Genomic DNA, 23,025 nt, shown 5'->3' on the forward strand with positions numbered 1-23,025 from the left:
TTAAAAACCAAACAATTAAAGCTAATTACAGTGCAGCATGCGTGATATATAGTTCATAAGCCCAGAATTGCACCCCAGACCTTCATAGATCTGTTTGGTACAATGCCACATGGTTGGGCTGCAAGTACTTTTTTTTTTGCTTTTCTAATCCAATGTATAACATCTCGGGCATGATTTACACAAAACCTTAAATCTTGCATATTTAACTGTAGCCAGAGCATCTGTGACAGTGGTCTGACTTCATTCCCCCTGCATCATTGCCTCCAGATTTTCCCAAGGTTCTATCCTCAGCCTCTATTTTTCCTCATCTACATACTACCCCTCGAGCATGTCATCCAAAGAAGAGGTCAGCTTTCACTGCTCATCTCTCCAACACTTCTAGACCCTTCCAATGCCTTTCAAGTTGTCAGATTGTACCCCCAGGACAGTTTGGATGAACAAGATTTCCATCAATTAAAGATTGGGAAAACCAAATCAGAAGTCTTTACTCTCCCTGTAAACTCCTTCCTTCACCCCTACTACAACAACATCAGATTCAATCACTCTTTCACAACATCATGTTCAATCCTGAGCTGGGCTGTCAATCCACATCCTCTTTAGAAATACTGACTATTTCCACATTCATAACATTATCCTTGTTTCCTCATGAATCAATGATTTTAACACTCACCCAGTCAACCTTGCTTCTTTCGGTCTGGATACATTTCAATTCATCCATGACACAGCTTTCTGTAACTTCTCCTGCATTAACTTTCATTCTTCCTTCCCCTGCTGACCTATATAGGTTCCTAGTGCTTCAATGTCTCAAATTTAAAACTGCCATTTGTTTATGAAGCTCTCTTCACTTCCTTGGCTCCCAGCTCATCACAAACCTTCCCAGTGCTACAATCACCCCAAATCATTTTCTGACTCAGATCTCTTGTGCAGCCCCTATTTTGCCACGCCTCCAGCTGCCGTATCATCAGGCATTTAGGCTTTTATGTCCTTGAATTACCTCACTAAGCCTCTTCATCCCCCTCTCTGCCTGCAGAATCCAGCTTCACCACTTCTTGACCAAAAGTTTGGTCATCACCGATTAGACAACTGGAACACTGCTGAATGCACAGAAGCATTTTTGACCACTACAAGTGGCTTGGCTAACTGTCCTAAAACTACCAGATTTACAGCTCACTTTCAATAAGATATCACTCGCAATAAAAAACAACTTTGAAATTGCATCATTTTTTTGGATACTAGAATTTAAAGGGAAGTTGCAAAATCGTGAAGTTACTTATATCTTAACAGCATTCCCCATCTGAGAAGGAAACAACTCATTACTGTCAGGCCTCTTTTAACTTTAGTCATCTGTGAAAATGGGTTTCGTAATTCCAAGACATCGTAGAATTGTTGTATTTCCAGTATACAAATTTTGTTAAGGACCTATGGTCCTGTAACTGCTTCTCAACATCCTCCCCCCCACCCCCCCATAAAATCCTACGCTCATTGAAATGACCTTTTTAACCAGCCAAAAAGTATTAAAACAGATCAAGGATACAACGTGCGACATTTAGCATGCTATTGTTGTACCTTTGTACCGAATACAAAAGCCTGACTACAATCTAGAGGGACTCATTTCGGAAATATTTCTCATGTTTGTCTGGTATTAACAAATGCAAAAGATACTTCAGTCGATGCGTCATTTCTTCAGAAAGAAGCAACACACGGTCATTTGCTTTTTCTCTCTTTTTGATGATGGTTAGTACTCCATTACTATGAGGGCCTCAAGTTTGTCAAACACATAACTAGATATAGAAACAAATTAAAAGCAAAAGACTGCGGATGCTGGAATCTGAAACAAACTGAAAATACTGGACAATTCGCAGCAGGTCTGACAGCATCTGTGGAGAGAGAAGGGAGCTAATGTTGCGAGCCTGGATGATTGTCGAAACAGAATCAAGTATTTTTCAAACACAACTCAAATCCTACTTCGTAATGCATCAATACTTTTCTACACTAGCCATCTCTTGGATGGTTCAATTTATTTTTGGATTGGTCGGTGTCCCAACTGCTGTATGTGCTTATTTTAGTCCCAGACTTCCATGTTTATATAAATGATAATGACAGTAACCAGATGCCATGACAGATATAATGTATAAAGAATCAAGTTCACAACCTCAACATTTTACTTTGAATTAACCAAATGGCTTTAATGTAGTAGATTCACATCATGGCACGTTGATGTTGAACTGGCTTATCCACAAATTATGTAAAGTAAAACAGGATTTAAATCGAGCAATTTACTGTAAAGCAGGAAAGTGTGACTAAATAATAGCACATGATACTGCTCTTAAGCAGGAACTGTCCTACTCAGAACCCAGATAATAAATGTCACTTTGAAAAATTAGGGCTCTGCAAACTTGACAGTTCACTAGAGATTAATTTTTACTGAACGAGTTTGTGTTACTGCAGCAACCTAACCCTGAAAAATGTTTGTTTGCCTCAAACAAGCAAGTTTTGCAATATACACTTATTTTATTAATGCTCTGTATCATACCCAAGACTTTTAATCTTGTCACCAAATTTCAGTGTTATTATAAAACTGCCCAACATTTATAAATAGATAACTGATGAGTGGTAGCTTACCCAGATTGGGGAAAAAGAAACAGCATTCCTTTTGTTTATTGAACAGAAGCTATTCATCAAAATCTGCAGCTACATCTACCATCAGTACAGTTAAACAACATGCACCACACAATCCAATAAACAGTAGATTTGAGATTATGAGGAAAGTGTAGAAGGAGGAAAGAACTTGTATTAATGTAGTGCCTTTCATGGTGTTCCAAAGTACATTATAGTAGAGTGTCGTAATACAGGAAACAGGGCAGTAAATTTGCATACATAATACCAAAAAAAAGCAGTAAGATAATCAAAAGTTTTTCTTAAAGAGCGATGTCGGTTGAGGAATAAATATTGACCAAGACATAGGGAAGAATTCTTTGTTCGGTTTTAAAAGAACGCAATGGAAACCGTTACAAAATAATTTATATAATTCTGTTTAACATAGTAAAACATGTTATGAAAGCGGTTGTGTTAGGAAGATCCCAGAATAGAGAAGTTGCTCAAAGACATTACTTTTACTTTTTAAAAAAACATGGGGCAATAGTCGCAGAACTGTGGTAGCACAGTGGTTAGCACTGCTGCTTCACACTGCCAGGGTCCCGGCTTGGCTCACTGTCTGTGCGGAGTCTACATGTTCTCCCCGTGTCTGCGTGGGTTTCATCTGGGTGCTTCGGTTTCCTCCCATGAGTCTCAAAAGACGTGCTGTTTGGTGATTTGGACATTCTGAATTCTCCCTGTGTACCCGAACAGGCGCAGAGTGTGGCGACCCGTGGATTTTTATAGTAACTGCATTGCAGTGTTAATGTAAGCCTACTTGTGACCATAAAGATTATTATATTTAAAAAAACCATGGAGGAACAGTCACAGGACCGCTAGATTTAATATGAAAATTTTGATTATACAATACTCCTTCATATCCTTATCCTCCCCACTTAGCTTAACAAATAAACACAGATTTAAGATTAACACAAATTACAAAGCATATATTAAGCTACAACAGTCTCTGTAACACAAAAGTTCCTTTACTGAAATCCATATACACCACATGAGGTGGCTGTGGTCAAATATATTCTCCACTGAATCTCAAGTGAATCTCTGGATTTCTCCGAGAGTCCCCCTAGATCAGTGGTTCTCAACCGGAGTCCACATGGACCCTGGGGGTCCATACAAAAAAAATACCGAATTGGGGGTCCACGGTGATATTTTAGTGGTCCATAGAGCAATTCTACTTCAGAACAATTGTTATTACTGAGAATAAAATTTTTTACAGTAATCTACGCCATATTAAAATACTAAAAGTAGAAATATTCATGTAGCTATGAATTTTTTATGGCAATCAAGTAGAAGAAAAAAACTTTACATTTGACAGTGTCGTAAATTTAAAGTTACCTAGAACAAACGGAGGTGAAAAGCACCCATCTTTTCTCAGGTAGCAGGCAGCGACCTTAGATGTTTGTTTTCATGATGAATATTCACCTTTCTCTCTCTCGCACTGACAAAGGTCAAAGAGAGATTATAATCGATCTAATTTACCTTGAGGGCTGAAGGGGCTCAGAGCCAAAAAGGTGCATTTGCTGTGGCCCTAACTGTCCCACTAATCTCCCTTGGGATTCATAAACTTATGGGTGAAGAGAATATGCCTTGCTTTGCCTGGAACGCAGTTTTCATATGTTTAATAAAGTTCATAGTTCGATTCAAACTATTTTTCTTTCAGATTTTTCATCCTAACTCAAGTTATGAATAACATTTCTTTACAGGAGACCCTCATTGAATTACAAAGTGATGAAATATTGCACGCAAAATTCAAAGATGGGAAGCATAATATATGGAAAACAAATGACACTGCTAAAAGGTACCCACTACTCTGGGATAAAGCACAGCTCTATGTTATAGCTTTTCCATAATCTTACCTTGTTGAATCAGGATTTAGTCATGTTTTTCACTTATTATCAAAAGCTCGTAATAGACTCGACATTGTGAAAAAGGGTGATCTTCGACTATCATTGACCTCGATGGAGCCGAATATAAAAAAAATCGCTGAGCAGCATCAACCGCAGGGATCTCATTGAATAAATGTGCATTTTTTTCTTAATTACTCACTATGGGGGTCCACAAAAAAAAATTAAGAGGAAAAGGGGTCCATGGGTTAAAAAAGGTTGAGAACCACTGCCCTAGATGATGGTCACGTAGGAGTTTCCAAACTCCTGTCCCAAAAATATGCTTTAAGATCTTTGTTCCCAATAATACTTCCTCTTAATGGTTTGCATTCCAAAATCCAATCCACGTTTTCCAAATGGCACTTCAACAAATCTTCCACTCCCATTTTAACAGCAAATCTAGTTCAGGATTTTACACCAACCCCGTTTAGGATTTCCTGGTCTTAACTGCTGTACAAATTGTTCAAAGAACATAGAACAGTACGGCACAGTACAGGCTTTCAGCCCACGATGTTGTGCTGACCATTTATCCTAATCTATCAACCTAATCTACTACCCTTCAATCTGTCCATGTGCCTAAGAGTCACTTAAATGTGCCTAACTTCACCACTTCTGCTGGCAGTGTATTCCACACACCCACCACTATGCGTAAAGAACCTACCTCTGACATCTTCCCTATACCATCCTTCAATCACCTTAAAATTATGTCCCCTTGTGACAGCCATTTCCACCCTGGGAAAAAGTCTCTGGCTATCCATGCCTCTCATCACCTTGTACACCTCTATCAAGCCACCTCTCTGCCTTCTTCGCTCCAGTGAGAAAAGCCCTAGCTCCCTCAACCTTTCTTCATAAGACAAGCCCTCCAGTGCAGGCAGCATCCTAGTAAATCTCCTCTGTACCTTCTCCAAAGCATCCACATCCTTCCTATAATGAGGCGACCAGAACTGGATACAACATTCCGAGTGTGATCTAACTAGAGTTTTATAAAGCTGCAGCAAAACCTCTCGGCTCTTAAAATCAATCCCCCTGTTAATGAAAGCCAACACACCATACGCCTTTTTAAAAATTATTTTGATTCAGATTTTTATCAAAGCAAAATTTTTTACATAATTAACAACATTTAACAAAACAAGGTGAATGCTAACATTATATAAAAGAAAAACAAAAAAGAATATGCAACATTTCCCTCCCCCCCCCCCCCCCCGGATTGGTGCTGCTGCTGACATTTTACTGCTCTCCTAGAAAGTCGAGGAACGGCTGCCACCTCTGAGAGAACACAGTCATGGACCCTCTCAAGGCAAACTTTATTTTCTCAAGACTGAGAAACCCAGCCATCTCACGAACCCAGGTCACACCCGGGGGTTTCGAGTCCCTCCACATTAAAAGGATCCATCTCCTGGCTACAAGGGAGGCAAAAGCCAAAATCTCGGCCTCTTTCGCTCCCCGAACTCCCAGATCGCCTGACACCCCAAAGATCACTATCTCTGGACTCAGCACCACCCGCGTGTTTAGGATCTTGGACATTGCTTTAGCGAACCCCTGCCAGAATCCTTTGAGAGCTGGACATGCCGAGAACATATGGACATGGTTCGCTGGGCTTCCCGCACATCTTGCACATGTATCCTCAACCCCAAAGAACTTGCTCATTCTTGCTGTCGTCATGTGTGCCCGATGGACCACCTTAAACTGAATTAAACTAAGCCTGGCACATGATGAAGAGGAATTAACCCTGTTTAGCGCATCCGTCCACAGGCCCGCATCCAGCTCCCTGCCTACTCCTCCTCCCACTTGCCATTAAGTTCCACCACTGGGGTTTCCTCCGCCTCCTGTAGTTCTTGGTAGATGTCCGACACCTTCCCCTCCCCTACCCAGGTGCCAGAAAACACCCTATCCTGTATCCTACGTGGGGGTAGCAACGGAAATGTTCCCTCTACTATCCCTGAACGGCCCTACTCTCACTCTGATCATCCTCTTATTTCTCTCATAAGTGTAGAACGCCTTAGGGCTTTCCTTGTAACCCTCTAGAGCCGTCAGATCCTTGCTTCCTCAACCTTACGTAAGCTTCCTTCACCCTCTTGACTAGAATCTGCTCCATTTTTCTCATCATCCAAGGTTACTTCTCATCCAAGGCTCCTTCACCTTACCATTCCTTCCTCGTCAACAGTGAGACAAAACTATTCAGCACTCGCAGCAAATGCTCCTTAAACAATCCCCACATTACTGTTGTGCATTTCCCCAAGAACAATTGTTCCCACTTTATGCTCCTCAGTTCCTGTCTAATAGCAGTATAATTTCCCCTCCCCCAATTAAATACCTTCCCATACTGTGTGTTCCTATCCCTCTCCATGACTATGGTAAAGGTCAAGGAGTTGCGGTCACCGTCACCGAAATGCTCTCCCACAGAGACATCTGACACCTGGCCTGGTTCGTTGCGAAGCACCAAGTCCAATATGGCCTCTCCCCCGAGTCGGTCGATCTACATATTGAGTCAGGAATCCTTCCTGTACACACCTGACAAAATCTGCTCCATCCAAACCATTTGCACTAAGGAGGTTCCAGTCAACATTAAGGAAGTTGAAGTCACCCATGACAACAACTCTTGTTACTTCTGCACTTTTCCAAGACCTGCTGCCCAATTTGTTCCTCTATCTCTCTGCTGCTATTGGGGGATCTATAGAAAACTCCCAATAAAGTGACTGCTCCTTTCTTGTTTCTGATTTCCACCCATACTGACTCAGTAGACAAACCCTCCTCAACTACCTCCTTCTCTGCAGCTGTGGTGCACTCCCTAATCAACAGTGTCACTCCCCCTCCTCTTTTACCTCCTTCCCTATTATTCTGAAAGCATCTAAACCCCGGAACATCTAACAACCATTCCTGCCACTGTGAAATCCATGTCTTCGTAATGGCCATAACATCATACTTCCATGTACTGATCCATGCTCTAAGTTCATCTCCCTTATTCCTGACACTCCTTGCATTGAAACAGACACACTTTAACCCATTACACTGAGTGCAACTTTGCCCTAGCAACTGTCTATCCTCCCTCACAGACTTGCTGCATACTATTTCTGCCTGTTCAACAGCTACCCTATCCTCTGATCCATAGCTCTGGTTCCCAGCCCCTGCCAAACTAGTTTAAACCCTCCTGAAGAGCTCGAGCATACCTCCCACCCAGGATATTGGTGCCCCTCCAGTTTAGGTGCAATCCGTCCTTCATGTACAGGTCCCACCTTCCCCAGAAGATAGCCCAATGATCCACATATCTGAAGCCTTCCCTCCTGCACCAGCCCTGCAGCCACGTGTTCAGCTGCACTCGCACTCTGCTCCTTGCCTCACTTGCACGTGGCACCGGTAGCAATCCAGAGATCACTACTCCGCTTGTCCAGCTCTTTAGCTTCCAATCCAACTCCCTAAAATCACTTTTTAAGATCCTCATCCCTTTTCTTAGCTATGTCGTTGCTGCCTGTGTGCACCACGACTTCTGGTTGCTCCCCCGCTCCCCATAAGAATCCTGTAGAATCGATCAGAGTACTCCCTGGCCCTGGCACCTGGGAGGCAACATATCTTCCGGGAGTCTCGATCGCGACCACAGAATCTCCTATCCAGTCCCCGACACATAGAGTCTCCTACAACTTTGCTTTTCTATTCGCCTCTTCCTTTCTGAGCCACAGAGCCAGACTCAGTGCCAGAGACCTGGCCGGTAGGGCCTTCCCCCGGTAGGTCATCCCTCCCCAAACAGCATCCAAAATGGTATACTTGTTTTGAAGGGGAACGGCCACAAGGGATTCCTGCACTGTCTGTCCGTTCATTTTCCTTCCCGACTGTAACCTAGCTACTCTTGATCTGTACCTTGGGTATAGCTACCTCCCTGTAACTCTTCTCTATTATCCCCTCTGCCTCCTGGATGATCCGAAGTTCATCCAGCTCCAGTTCCCTAACACGGTCTCTGAGGAGCTAGAGGTAGGTACACTTCCGCAGGTGTAGTCAGCGGGGACACTGTTGGTGTCCCTCACCACCCACATCCTACAGGAGGAGCATGCAACTGCCCTAGCCTTCATCCCCTCTTACCTTACAGAATGTAGCTGCCCTGTGGACCAACTGGAACCCCGCCCTCCGACTCTGCTCCCAATCAGCTGCACTCTCTGGAAACTCTCGGCTCCCTTCTTGCTCCTTGAGGAAATGAAATGAAAGGAGCACCTTGCTCCATCCTCACCAAACTCTCCCTGTAGCACTCAAATGCACCCAAATTCAGCACTCAAGTGCAAACCTCTTCATGATCGCTTTAAGTCTTGATTCTCAGACTGTATTAAAGTTGCATCAGACATTTGATTTACCTTAGTTTGCTGTCCCACTAAATCTGATTAATGCAACTGTTTCTTTTTAACTCAGTTTGTTTACTCTTCCTCTAATATACATCTTGGTTACATGTCAGTAAGCTTAAACATTCTTTCTGTCCCAGTTCCTTGTTTCTCTGGACAGCAACTGGTACTGTAGGAACCCTGTCTCTTTGCAGCTTCCGTCCGGTCTAGTCTTTCCTCTGGTAGGGCTGAGAGATATTCACTCCCCGATGTTCTGTCTCCAACTGCCAATAAATTCAGCTAAAATTTAAATCTTTTAAAAATCCTTACAAGGGCGTATAGTTGCGAAGCAACCGTTTCAAGTTCGATTTGTTCTTCACACTGTAATCCACTCCAAGCACAATAGAATCACAGCTGTAATTGAAACCAGCCCCCACACATACAAACACCTCCATCCAGCATAAATCTAACTTTAGGTTTTATCCCTCCAGGCACAGAAATATTAAACACACTTACTTTGTTTCTAATGTTTACCAATACAAATTCATTTAAAGCTTTATTTGCCTATCAACATCTTACGGCAGTGTTCTTCAAACTTTATTTCGGGGACCCATTTTTACCAACCGGCCAACCTTCAGGACCCAACCCGGCTGACCTTCGTGACACACGCCGGCCGACCTGAGCGACCCACCGTTTTCTCCTACCTTGTTTGCTGCTGATAAAAATGGAGGAAATGGTTTTGGTCCCTTTGGCCCTCGCACACGCTCCTCCAATGGAACCTATTGGATTAAGGTGAAGCCTTCCGGTGTTGGAAGGTTAGGAGTCTCCATCTGTCCAAAGTTCTGCATTATTTCCTGTAAAATTTTAACAAACACCCCCCCCACCCCGAACTTGTAAAAAAAAAAATGAATAAAATAAATGAAAAAAATAAAAATTAAATGAATAAAATAAATGAATAAAACCCCCCGAACTTGTAAAACAACAAGCTGCAACCGTTTAAAAAAATAGCGGCCGCACTGCGCATGCACGCCCGATCATCAGCACGCATGTGCATAGTTTTGCGCATGCGGCCGACGATCGTGCGTGCATGTGCAATGCGGCTGAATTTTTTAAACTTGTTCGCGGCCATTTAAAGTCCGCTTGCTGCCGACGTTATTAATAGCCGGCTGCTGCGCGGGGATTTGGGCGATCTGGAGCACCGTGAAGGACGGCTCTGCGACCCTCCCGACACCCGCCAGCGGGTCGCGCCCCCGAGTTTGAAGAACGCTGTCTTAAGGCACTTCACTGGAGCATTACTATACAAATTTGAACAAGGGTCACACAGGAGACATGTTAGTACACAGGAGGCATGTTAGGTGGGGGAGGGGGGTGGCAAAGGTAGTTATTGATGAACATCTGAAAGGAGGCGGGACTTTCATGCCAGGAAATTCTGAAGTTTGGGGCTGGAAGATATGGTTGCCAATGATGGATCAATGGAAAGTAAGGACTTGCAAAATTGGAGCAATGCAAGAGATCGAAGGGTTGTAGTACCATGGGAGGTTATGGGGCAGGAGGTTATGGGTTTAGGAATTAGGGTTAGGAAAGAATTAAAGTCTGACATGATATTATGAGAAATGAGAGTAGGACATCCGGTTCATTCAAACCTGCTCCACCAATTGATAAGATTACGGCTGATCTGATTACAGTCTTAACTGCACTTTCCTCCTTATAACCCATCATTCCTATGTCAATCAAAAATCTGCCTAAATTGCCTTTGAATATATTTAATGGCCCAACTTCCACTGCTTTCTGTGGAAGAGTGTTCCAAGCAAACTTTAATTCCTCCTCATCTGGTTTTAAATTGTGCCATCCAGTTCTAGATTCCCCCAAGAGAAGAAATATCCGTCCAGCATTTACCCCGTCAAGCTTCCTAAAATCTTATGTTTCAATATGATCATCTGTCATTCTTCAAGACTTCCAGGAGCATAGGCCCAACCTGCTCAGCCGCTCTCATAAGAAAATCCTTTACCACAGGTCAGCTTTCTCTGAACCCCGTGAACCTTCTTTGAACTGCTTCGGGAAGGAAGAAATAGTATAGATGTGGTCACACTAATGCTCTATACCGCTGTAGCAAGTCTTCCCTACTTTAATACTCCAACCTGTTACAATAAAGGCCAACATATTTGCCTTCCTAATTACTTGTACCTGCATGGTAACTTTGTGATTAATTTACAAGGACACCAAGATTGGTCTGTACCGCAGCACTTTGCAAGTTTGAAAAATATTCTGCTTTTCTATTCTTCCTGCCAAAGTGGACAATCTCAACTTCAATTATTTGCATTTACTCCTTTCTTAAAATTAAGCCAATGCGCAGAGTGGCCAGGGCAAACCCTTAATCCATCTTCTTGTTTGCTCCAAAAACAGATTCAAACTAAATCCAATTCATGGTGCTACAAAAAAGACATAAGATTCACAAGACCCGATCTTGGGCTTGAACTGACGCTTGAAACTATATTGCATCTTAGCCTACAGGCAAAGGAGCAATTTTCCCCACTACTTCTCTGCAGTGGCGTGCAGAGGGGGGGCCGACGGTGCGCTGGCCCCGGGCATCGATTGGATGGGGGCAGCAGCATGAAGAGAACGGAGAGCGCACCACGGTCGGCCTGCGCACCGCGGTCGGCCGGAGCGCGCCTGCGCACCGCGGTCGGCCGGAGCGCGCCTGCGCACCGCGGTCGGCCGGAGCGCGCCTGCGCACCGCGGTCGCCGCTGGTGAAGAGGCGGCTTTGCACTCGGCGGCTGGAGCGTGAACAAAAAGGGCGCGAATTCTCCCGAATCGACGGCAATCAATGCCACCATGGGTGAGTTTTATTTATTCCTTATCTTTATCTTTTGATCCATTTTTAAACTCTTCTCTGCACCCTCTCTATAGTTGTCAACTTACTAAACTGTCGTGCCCAGAATTTGACATTTGGGCCGGGGCACCCATTTGGGACAGAACCAGTATTTTATGAAGATTCATCATGGCCTCTTAACTTTTGCCCTCTTACCCTTTATACTTAAAGCCCAGGGTCCTATAAATGGGAGATTCGCAGAGACAGGGGCAGCACGGTAGCATGGTGGTTAGCATAAATGCTTCACAGCTCCAGGGTCCCAGGTTCGGTTCTCGGCTGGGTCACTATCTGTGCGGAGTCTGCACGTCCTCCCAGTGTGTGCATGGGTTTCCTCCGGGTGCTCCGGTTTCCTCCCACAGTCCAAAGATGTGCGGGTTAGGTGGATTGGCCATGCTAAATTGCCCGTAGTGTCCTAAAAAAGTAAGGTTGGGGGGGGGGGGGGGGGGGGGGTTGTTGGGTTACAGGTATAGGGTGGATACGTGGGTTTGAGTAGGGTGATCATTGCTTGGCACAACATCGAGGGCTGAAGGGCCTGTTCTGTGCTGTACTGGTCTATGTTCTATGTTCTACTTGACTGCAAGCTGCTGGAGCTCGGATATTGAACAGAGCTTTATATCTGGATTTGGGGACCCTTTATGCACTGGCATAGTGCACAAACAGGCCCCACATGACCAGGGTTTTGTGAAGAAGGGGGGATCTGGAAATGTGTCGACTGTGAAAATTATATTTGTGGAAATTGGGTGAAGTAATGCCGGTGTTTGATGAGACTTGGTGTTAAAGCTTTAGAGAAATGAAGATGGATTTTGATTTGAAGAAGTTCAACGTTTTGAAGGATATTGTGGCTGAAATGAATGCGATATGTGCTGAATGGGCTGACTGAGAAATGTGTGAGATATGTCTTTGTATCTGCTATGTGTAATTTATCGGTCATATTATTGCAATTTTCCTGTTAATTAATGTTTAATTAGGGCAGCACGGTGGCACAGTGGTTAGCACTGCTGCCTACGGCGCTGAGGACCCGGGTTCGAATCCCGGCCCTGGGTCACTGTCCGTGTGGAGTTTGCACATTCTCCCAGTGTCTGCATGGGTTTCACCCCTACAACCTAAAAGAAGTGCAGGCTAGGTGGATTGGCCATGCTAAATTGCCCCTTAATTGGAAAAAATAATTGGGTACTCTAAATTTAAAAAAAAAAAATTCATGTTTAATTTACGTTGATTTTGGTTGGTGTGATTGCTAATATAAAAGTGAAGTCTTGTATATTGGTCTTAGTTGGGTTGTTTGTAGTTTGTTTCCACAAGGGTCATAACAGTATTTCCATGACGTTGCTGCTCTTATCATTCTCCATGGGGGTTGCAGAGGAGGGAGGCACAATTTTCGAGACATAACATCTCACCCATTGCTGCAAAGCAAAATGACTGAAGAAGAGAACAATATCCCTAGAATCCCAGCGCTAAGGGGAAATTGACTAACTCTTACAGCGCAATTTAACCTCAGGCAGCCGTCTTATACCTTAGAGATGACCTAGAGGCAGCTTGGGGCCTGTCGTGAAGGTGAGTGAGTGCCTTTAAATTTGCTTACCTTTCACCGGGAGCAGGGTTTGAGGGAATATCAGGTAAGCTCTTCGTTTCTTTTTCTTCTTCTTGTTTTTTTTTTAAATCTAGAGGTGATGTCAGGGAAGGCAGTACAATGCTCCTCCTGCAGAATGTTTGAGGTGAGGGACGCCGTCAGTGTCCCTGCTGATTTCATCTGTGGGAAGTGCACCCAACTCCAGCTCCTCAAAAACCGTGTTAGGGACCTGGAGCTTGATGAACTTCGGATCATTCGGGAGGCAGAGGGGGTCATAGATATGAGCCTCAGGGAAGTAGTTACACCAAAGACTGGAGATAGATGGGTAACTGTAAGAGGGACTGGGAAGAAGCAGTCAGTGCAGGGACCCCCTGCGGTCGTTCCCCTGAGTAACAAGTATACCGTTTTGGATACTTGTGGGGGGGACGACTTACCAGGGGTAAGCCATGGGGTACGGGCCTCTGGCACGGAGTCTGTCCCTGTTGCTCAGAAGGAAAGGGGGGAAAGGAGTAGAACATTAGTAATTGGGGACTCAATAGTCAGGGGCACAGATAGGAGATTTTATGGGAGCGAGAGAGACTCACGTTTGGTATGTTGCCTCCCAGGTGCAAGGGTACGTGATGTCTCGGATCGTGTTTTCCGGGTCCTTAAGGGGGAGGGGGAGCAGCCCCAAGTCGTAGTCCACATTGGCACTAACGACATAGGTAGGAAAGGGGACAAGGATATCAGGCAGGCCTTTAGGGAGCTAGGATGGAAGCTCAGAGCGAGAACAAACAGAGTTGTTATCTCTGGGTTGTTGCCCGTGCCACGTGATAGTGAGATGAGGAATAGGGAGAGGGAGCAATTAAACACGTGGCTACAGGGATGGTGCAGACGGGAGGGATTCAGATTTCTGGATAACTGGGGCTCTTTCTGGGGAAGGTGGGACCTCTATAGACAGGATGGTCTACATCTGAACCTGAGGGGCACCAATATCCTGGGGGGGAGATTTGTTAGTGCTCTTTGGGGGGGTTTAAACTAATTCAGCAGGGGCATGGGAACCTGGATTGTAGTTTTGGGGTACGGGAGATTGAGAGTATAGAGGTCAGGAGCACAGATTTGACTTCGCAGGAGGGTGCCAGTGTTCAGGTAGGTGGTTTGAAGTGTGTCTACTTCAATGACAGGAGTATACGAAATAAGGTAGGGGAACTGGCAGCATGGGTTGGTACCTGGGACGTCGATGTTGTGGCCATTTCAGAGACATGGATAGAGCAGGGACAGGAATGGTTGTTGCAGGTTCCGGGGTTTAGGTGTTTTAGTAAGGTCAGAGAAGGGGGCAAAAGAGGGGGAGGTGTGGCGCTGCTTGTCAAGGACAGTATTACAGTGGCGGAAAGGATGCTAGATGGGGACTCTTCTTCCGAGGTAATATGGGCTGAGGTTAGAAACAGGAAAGGAGAGGTCACCCTGTTGGGAATTTTCTCTAGGCCCCCTAATAGTTCTAGGGATGTAGAGGAAAGGATGGCGAAGATGATTCTGGAAAAGAGCAAAAGTAACAGGGTAGTTGTTATGGGAGACTTTAACTTTCCAAATATTGACTGGAAAAGATATAGTTCGAGTACATTAGATGGGTTGTTCTTTGTACAATGTGTGCAGGAGGGTTTCCTGACACAATATGTTGAAAGGCCAACAAGAGGCGAGGCCACATTGGATTTGGTTTTGGGTAATGAACCAGGCCAGGTGTTAGATCTGGAGGTAGGTGAGCACTTTGGAAACAGTGACCACAATTCGGTGACCTTTACGTTAGTGATGGAAAGGGATAAGTATACCCTGCAGGGCAAGAGTTATAGCTGGGGGAAGGGCAATTATGATGCCATTAGACATGACTTAGGATGTGTAGGTTGGAGAAGTAGGCTGCAAGGGTTGGGCACACTGGATATGTGGCGCTTGTTCAAGGAACAGCTATTGCATGTTCTTGATAAGTACGTACCAGTCAGGCAGGGAGGAAGGGGTCGAGCGAGGGAACCGTGGTTTACCAAAGAAGTGGAATCTCTTGTTAAGAGGAAGAAGGAGGCCTATGTGAAGATGAGGCGTGAAGTTTCAGTTGGGGCGCTTGATAGTTACAAGGAAGCGAGGAAGGATCTAAAGAGAGAGCTAAGACGAGCAAGGAGGGGACATGAGAAGTCTTTGGCAGGTAGGATCAAGGAAAACCCAAAAGCTTTCTATAGGTATGTCAGGAATAAAAGAATGACTAGGGTAAGAGTAGGGCCAGTCAAGGACAGTGGTGGGAAGTTGTGTGTGGAGGCTGAGGAGATAAGCGAGATACTAAATGAATACTTTTTGTCAGTATTCACTCAGGAAAAAGATAATATTGTGGAGGAGAATGCTGAGACCCAGGCTATTAGAATAGATGGCATTGAGGTGCGTAGGGAAGAAGTGTTGGCAATTCTGGACAAGGTGAAAATAGATAAGTCCCCGGGGCCTGATGGGATTTATCCTACGATTCTCTGGGAAGCCAGGGAAGAGATTGCTGAGCCTTTGGCTTTGATTTTTAGGTCATCATTGGCTACAGGAATAGTGCCAGAGGACTGGAGGATAGCAAATGTGGTCCCTTTGTTCAAGAAGGGGAGTAGAGATAACCCCGGTAACTATAGGCCGGTGAGCCTAACGTCTGTGGTGGGTAAAGTCTTGGAGAGGATTATAAAAGATACGATTTATAATCATCTAGATAGGAATAATATGATTAGGGATAGTCAGCATGGTTTTGTGAAGGGTAGGTCATGCCTCACAAACCTTATCGAGTTCTTTGAGAAGGTGACTGAACAGGTAGACGAGGGTAGAGCAGTTGATGTGGTGTATATGGATTTCAGTAAAGCGTTTGATAAGGTTCCCCACGGTCGGCTATTGCAGAAAATACGGAGGCTGGGAATTGAGGGTGATTTAGAGATTTTGGTAAAATTCTTGGTAGTGTGGATGAGCAGAGGGATCTCGGTGTCCATGTACATAGATCCCTGAAAGTTGTCACCCAGGTTGATAGGGTTGTGAAGAAGGCCTATGGTGTGTTGGCCTTTATTGGTAGAGGGATTGAGTTCCGGAGCCATGAGGTCATGTTGCAGTTGTACAAAACTCTAGTACGGCCGCATTTGGAGTATTGCGCACAGTTCTGGTCGCCTCATTATAGGAAGGACGTGGAAGCTTTGGAACGGGTGCAGAGGAGATTTACCAGGATGTTGCCTGGTATGGAGGGAAAATCTTATGAGGAAAGGCTGAGGGACTTGAGGTTGTTTTCGTTAGAGAGAAGGTTAAGAGGTGACTTAATAGAGGCATATAAAATGATCGAGGGTTAGATAGGGTGGACAGCGAGAGCCTTCTCCCGCGGATGGAGGTGGCTAGCACGAGGGGACATAGCCTTAAATTGAGGGGTAATAGATATAGGACAGAGGTCAGAGGTGGGTTTTTTACGCAAAGAGTGGTGAGGCCGTGGAATGCCCTACCTACAACAGTAGTGAACTCGCCAACATTGAGGGCATTTAAAAGTTTATTGGATAAGCATATGGATGATAAGGGCATAGTGTAGGTTAGATGGTCTTTAGTTTTTTTCCATGTCGGTGCAACATCGAGGGCCGAAGGGCCTGTACTGCGCTGTATCGTTCTATGTTCTAAAGATAAAGAGGTCAGTGAATAGCTCTAGAACGGGTGCAACTACGTTTTCTATAGGTTTTTCGGTGATATTTAATGAAATATTTACGTGGGGCTTTGGGGCATACAATCAAGATTTGCCCCGGGCATCACCAGACCTCTGCACGCCACTGCTTCTCTGCTAAATTTTTCTCACTCACCGTGTCACAAAAATGAATCAGCATAATGATTTCACCGTACTCCATCATTTTGAGCTGAACTGAAGGTCTTCACAAATACACGGACTTGTAACATTATATTCTGCAGTCTCTCCTTCCTTCCTTATGTACGGTATGCATTGTTTGTACAGCATGCAAGAAACAATACTTTTCACTGTTATTACCGTTATTTCACCGTTATTATTGGCCCTGGGGATTGAGCTGCCCTTCGGGGTTCGGCCGAGTGGTGGGGGAAGGCAGGCAGCATTGGGTATCGTACACAGATAACCTGCTGTGTTTTGTGTCGGACCCACGGGACAGTATGGGCAGAATTATGGGCCTGTTGGGAGAGGTTTGGGGCCTTCTTCGGGTACAAGCTGAATGTAGGGAAGAAAGGTTTTCCCAGTGAATGCAGCGGGGATGGGGCTAATTTGGGGTATTACCATTTAAGGTGGCAAGGGAAGGGTTTAGGTATTTGGGGATTCAGGTGACGCACGAGTGGGCCACGATGCACAGGTCGAACTTGGCAGCGTTAGTGGAGGAGGTTAAGAGGGATCTCAAGAGTTGGGATGCTTTGCACTGGATGGTGCAGGTGGTAAAGATGAATGTGCTGCCAAGGTTCCTGTTAGTCTTTCAAACCCTCCCAATCTTTCTGCCCAAGGCCTTCTTCCGGAGGATGGATTTTGGAGCTTATATGGAGTCCGGTAGTGTAGTCGATTATCAGGATATGGAACCAGTTGAGGAGACAATTTAAGTTGGATGAAATGTCACCACCGTGTGGGAACCACAGGATTAAGACGGAGGTGTGGAAAGTGGAGGGAGGTGGGGCTGGAACATGTTGGGGATATATTTGTGGCACTGGATGAGTTGTGGGAGAGGTTTGAGCTGTCACGGGCTAGCTAGTTTAGGTACCTGCAGGCGGAGGCCTTCACACAAAAGGAGTGGCAGGCGTTGCCTCAGTAACCGGAGTACACGCTGTTGGAGAAAATACTGCTCCCTGACAATTTGGGAGAAGGGTAGGATGGAGGACATAAATGGGTGGTTGGGGGAGCAGGGCAAGGCACAGGGGAGAGGATAAAGTGCAAGTGGGAGGAAATAGGCAGGTGTCTCTAGCACGAGGCGATGTGGCAGGTGAACTCAATTTCCTTCTGTGCGAGCATGTTGATTCAGTTCAAGGTGGTGCATAGGTTGCATATGACTCGGGCGAGAATGAGTGGGTTCTGCCAGGGGGTGACTGTAGGGTGAGAAGTGTGGGTGGGGAGAATCATGCTCACGTGTTCTGGGGTTGTGAGAAGCTGGGGAGCTTTTGGGAGGCAGTGTTTGGAATGCTATCGAGGATAGTGGGTCAGGCCAGACCCTATGGTGGCGGTGTGGTGACCTTCGCCTCTTGCGGTTTCCCACTGAAGGATCTTGTTGAATTGGAAGTCAGATACCTCGCCGGAGGTGGCAGCCTGGCTGGGGGACTTGTATGACTTTCTCCATCCGGAGAAAATTAAGTTCGAGTTGAGGGGTTCAGAACAGAAGAGGGTTTCAAGGTGCTGTGGAGGCCGTTCAGGACATGACTTATTTTGTGCATTATTAACCTGCAGATTTAACAAATGTGGCCAATGCCCCATTTTGACTGCATCACCCCATAACATTATTGGATGCTAATAGACATTTGCTTCATTTTTTTCTTTGCTTCTTTTTTAAAAATTTGTATAATATTTTTATTCTCCATTTTCACATTTTACTTGAGAATTTACACCCCACCAACAAACAGTAAATGGTAACATATACAAAGTCAATCTCCTTAACAACAACGATCCCATCCTTCCACCACCCCAAACAACGGCCCACCTGACAATATAAGCATCAAATAAAACAAACCCTCCGACGGCAGGAAAAACAAAGGAAAAGAGAAAAAGGAATCAGAAATCACCTCTGGTCACCATTGACCTGTAGAGTCCACCCCCCCCCCCCCTACATTCAATGCCATCCAATCCCCGAAAGAGTACCGTAAATGACACCCAGGAATTGTAACCCCCCCCCCCCCCCCCCCCCCCCCCACTTCCTCGTATAAAACTCCTCTCCCCAACTGCTGTTCCTTTCCAACTTTCCACCCCGGCTAGCCTCATCGAAACCTGTTCTGCCAGGCTCCGATGGCCACAGCCCCTTCCCCACCTCACTCCCGTTTACTGGCAGGCTTAAACCGGCCAGAATGGAGGACCCACCCGGGTCTCCTTCCCCCTTTTCCGGTCCCAGGAAAACCAAGAAATCCCCTTCAGCACACAAACCCCGCATACACACCCAAGCCCCAAAGAACAATCATTGCAAATGAATGTCCCATTTCTTCCCTTGTCCAAATATATACAACGTTGGCACATTTAGCACATACACCAGCACGCTGTGAAAAAATACAGTTATCGTACATGAGGCTACATTGGTACATGATCATTTCTCAATTCTGCCACAGTCCTTCTACCTTCGCAAACTCCTCCGTTGCTTCCGCCGTCCCAAAATAAAAGTCCTTGGATTTGTAGGTCACTCTCAACTTAGCTGAATATACTATGTCGCACTACACCTTACTGATGTACAGTGCCTTCTTCACCCGGCTGAAGGCAGCCCGCCTCCACGTCAGCTCCACCGTAAAGTCATGATATATGCATATACCAGCTCCAGCCCACTGCACCACCCGCTTCTGCTTTGCCCAGCACAGGACCTTCTCCTTCACACTGTACCTACGGAAACACAAGAGTCACTACTCTCGACGGCTCACCCTCCTTTGGTATAGGCCTCCACAACTGATTAGCCCGATCCAGTTCATATCGGGAGAGATCATCCCCCTCCCCCAATAGCTTCGCCAACATAGTGGCAAAATACTCAAGTCGGCCTCAGGCCTTCCACTCCTTCGGGCAGACCCACAATCCTCAGATTCTGTCACCTGGATCTGCTTTCCCATTCGTCCGTTTTGGCTCGCAGACCCTTGTTGATCTCTATCACCTTCCGCATTTCCTTCCCCATCGAGGTAAGTTGCTCACTGTGCTGCAATAATGTCTCTTCCACTTCCTTCAGCGCCTCACCTTGCTCCCGCACCTCCGTCACTGCGCTCAATACCTCCGTTCTCACTGAGGCAATCGCCTCTTCCACCAGCATTTTCAATACTGCCCCCATGTGTTTTGTGAACTGCCTCGAGTTCCACGACCATCACCGTAGACATTTCTTCAGCCGTGGGCAATGTGGCCTCACCTAGTGCCCCAGCCTCCACTTTCCTTGCCGTCCCCACGGTGACCTTTCCACTCCCTGACAGACTGTCAGCCGCTTTTTTCACGGCCTTCTTTTTTTTTTTTTTGTACTTATTTTCAACATTTCCCTTCATTGCGCCTTCTCCCTGCTTTTGCCGCCTCCATTGCCCCTGGGACCGGGCGTTAAACCCCGAAAATGCCGTTCCTGAATGGGAGCCCTCCAATGTGCGATTGCCTCCCGCCTGCCATCACCGGAAGTCCCCACTTGCTTGATTTCTGACAGTGGTCTACAACCCTGGCAAAGGCAAATCAGGGGAGGACAGAGATTTGGCATGTTTTAGTTAAAACAAGCATGGCAGAAAATGGAAACGGCTAGTGCTGCACAGACGTGAGAACACCATTTGGGTCACAGTTGGTAGTTTTCCGTTGGAGCAAGGATCAAGGTTGCATCTTCAGGTGTTGAACGCAGCAAACATGCTGGGGACAGGGCACAAATTAATTTGACTAGGAACAGGACACAGTAAAAGGCAGAGCAAGTTCCAGTTCAGGTAGGCAGAGATATCTGAAGCAATGAGAGGGGAGTAAATAAGATGAGTAGTTAGGTGGGAAAAGGTGAGGAAAACAAGAGGAGAAGGTGCAGGAACATGCAATGGGAAGCTCCTACCTTTGAAAAGGTCCTGCAATTTAAAACCTTAGTTGTTCAGTCACTAGGAGGATTTCCCCAAAGCCAATGGCTTTGTAATTTAAAAGCCCATTTGCTCACTTTAAACAGGAATTGAATTTTGAATTGCAGAAGAATTCTTAGCAGTATCCCACAACCACAGAGGGTCGATGCAGACTTGATGGGCAGAGTGACCTCCTTCTGCACTGTAGGGTATTTATGGACTTCTGAGAAGACATGACAATCAGGGGCTTCCTAATTATTGATATTCCACAATGTACAATATGGGGCGGACGGTGGCAGTGCATAAGGCCTACGGCCATCAACTGTAACCCCTAAAATTCTTATCTTCTGTAGTGCACACTTCATTCCCTAAAGAGCAGGATGGCAATGGATCAAGAGATTAGAAAACTATGATAATGCATAAGGAATGCATACCACCATCAAATTATTCAGTTTAAAAAAAAATGTAAACATGACTCACTTCCCAAACCTGTCTCTCTAGCCGTGCTTTCTGATCTAGGTTAGCTTTGAGAAATTTTGCCAGGAAATGCCCTATACCTTCAAAGATTTCATTTTGATTTGAAGTGCAGTTGCGTGCCATAGTAGATTGCATCTGTAAAGTTTAATATATGATAATTACAAGTGAATAGCACGATAAAAGTTGATTTTGCAGCAAGCAATTTTCTTCAGCTTAGCTGCCAAAAAATAGCATCTCAAAAACTCTATCTAATCTTTTTGTATGATGCTAAAAGTGTTTCTCTTCTGTCATACAGTTATATATCTCTACATGTCTCCATATCTCAAATCTGCACCTGATCTAACATTGACTGATTCACTCAGTTAAGCGGGCAACAGACAAAAGCATAATCACAATAGTGCGCAAGATGCACTGTGATCAAATGATGATCAACTGCATGCATGCAGCTATTTTCCCCTCATAGCTGATGCAATGTATTTTTTAAAAATTTTAAATCTTTGTCACAAGCGGACTTACATTTTGTTTTAGAAAATATTGAAGCATTTGTAATTTTCACAATTTAACATGTTGACATTTCAAAAACAACCCACGCGGGTCGACACACAAAATACCCCCTAAAAGAACAAACAATAAACCACGTTCCCCCACTTCTCCCACCCTGTCCCCAATTACCTGTATACTAAGTTCCCTGTCCTTACTTCCCTGCCCTTCCTCCCACTCTTTGACCCCGGATCCTCCAACATCCCAAATATTACCAATTCTGGACTCGGAGTTACCCTACCTTCCAGGACTTCTGACATAACATCCGCAAACCCTGCCAGAATTCCCTCAGTTTCGGACATGCCCAAAACATATGAACATGGTTGGCCGGGCTATCCCCACACCGCCCACATCTGTCCTCCACCTCCTCGAAGAACCTACTCATCCGGGCTACAGTTATGTGGGCCCTGTGGACTACCTTGAGCTGAATCAACCAAGTCCAGCACAGGACGAGGATGCATTTACCCTTTTCAAGGCTTTTTCCCCCCACAGTCCAGTTTCCAGCTCCCCTCCTAGCTCCTCTTCACCTCTCCATTAGGGGCCCATTCCCACTCTAACAATTCCCAGTGTATCGCCGAAACCTTCCCACCCCAACCCCTGTTTTTGACAGCACTTTATCCTGCAGTCCCCTCAAGGGGAGGCAAGGAAAGCTTGGGACCTGCCTCCGTTCAAAGTCCCGCACTTGAAGGTAACGAAACCCGTTCCCACGCGGCAAATCAAACTCCTCCTCTAATGTCTCCCAAGGTCGGAAAGCCCTCCTGGATGAATAGATCCCCAAACCTCTCAATCCCTGCCCGCTGCCATACCTTAAAGCCCCCATTCAGCCTCCCGGGACAAACTGGTGATTGTCACAGATCGGTGACCACATTGACCCCCCTCCAGTCTCATATGCTAGCTCCATTGCCCCCACATCCTAGGGCTGCCACCACCACCGGACTTGTGGAGTACCAAGCCGGCAAGAACGGCAGGGGCGCCATCAGTAAAGTCTTCAAACTCGTACCTTTACAGGATGCTGCCTCCATCTGCTCCCAAAC

The 23,025-nt window shown here is 45.5% G+C and overlaps 1 protein-coding gene across 1 annotated transcript in view; it reads right to left on the reverse strand.

Moving 5' to 3' along the window:
- LOC119952400 (insulin receptor substrate 2-A-like) overlaps nt 1-23,025 on the reverse strand; it is a 64,260-nt gene that overhangs the window by 1,872 nt on the left and 39,363 nt on the right. The gene's annotated exons all lie outside the window — the stretch shown is intronic.

The sequence above is a fragment of the Scyliorhinus canicula genome, chromosome 17 (assembly GCF_902713615.1).
Source record: "Scyliorhinus canicula chromosome 17, sScyCan1.1, whole genome shotgun sequence".
NCBI lineage: Eukaryota > Metazoa > Chordata > Chondrichthyes > Carcharhiniformes > Scyliorhinidae > Scyliorhinus > Scyliorhinus canicula.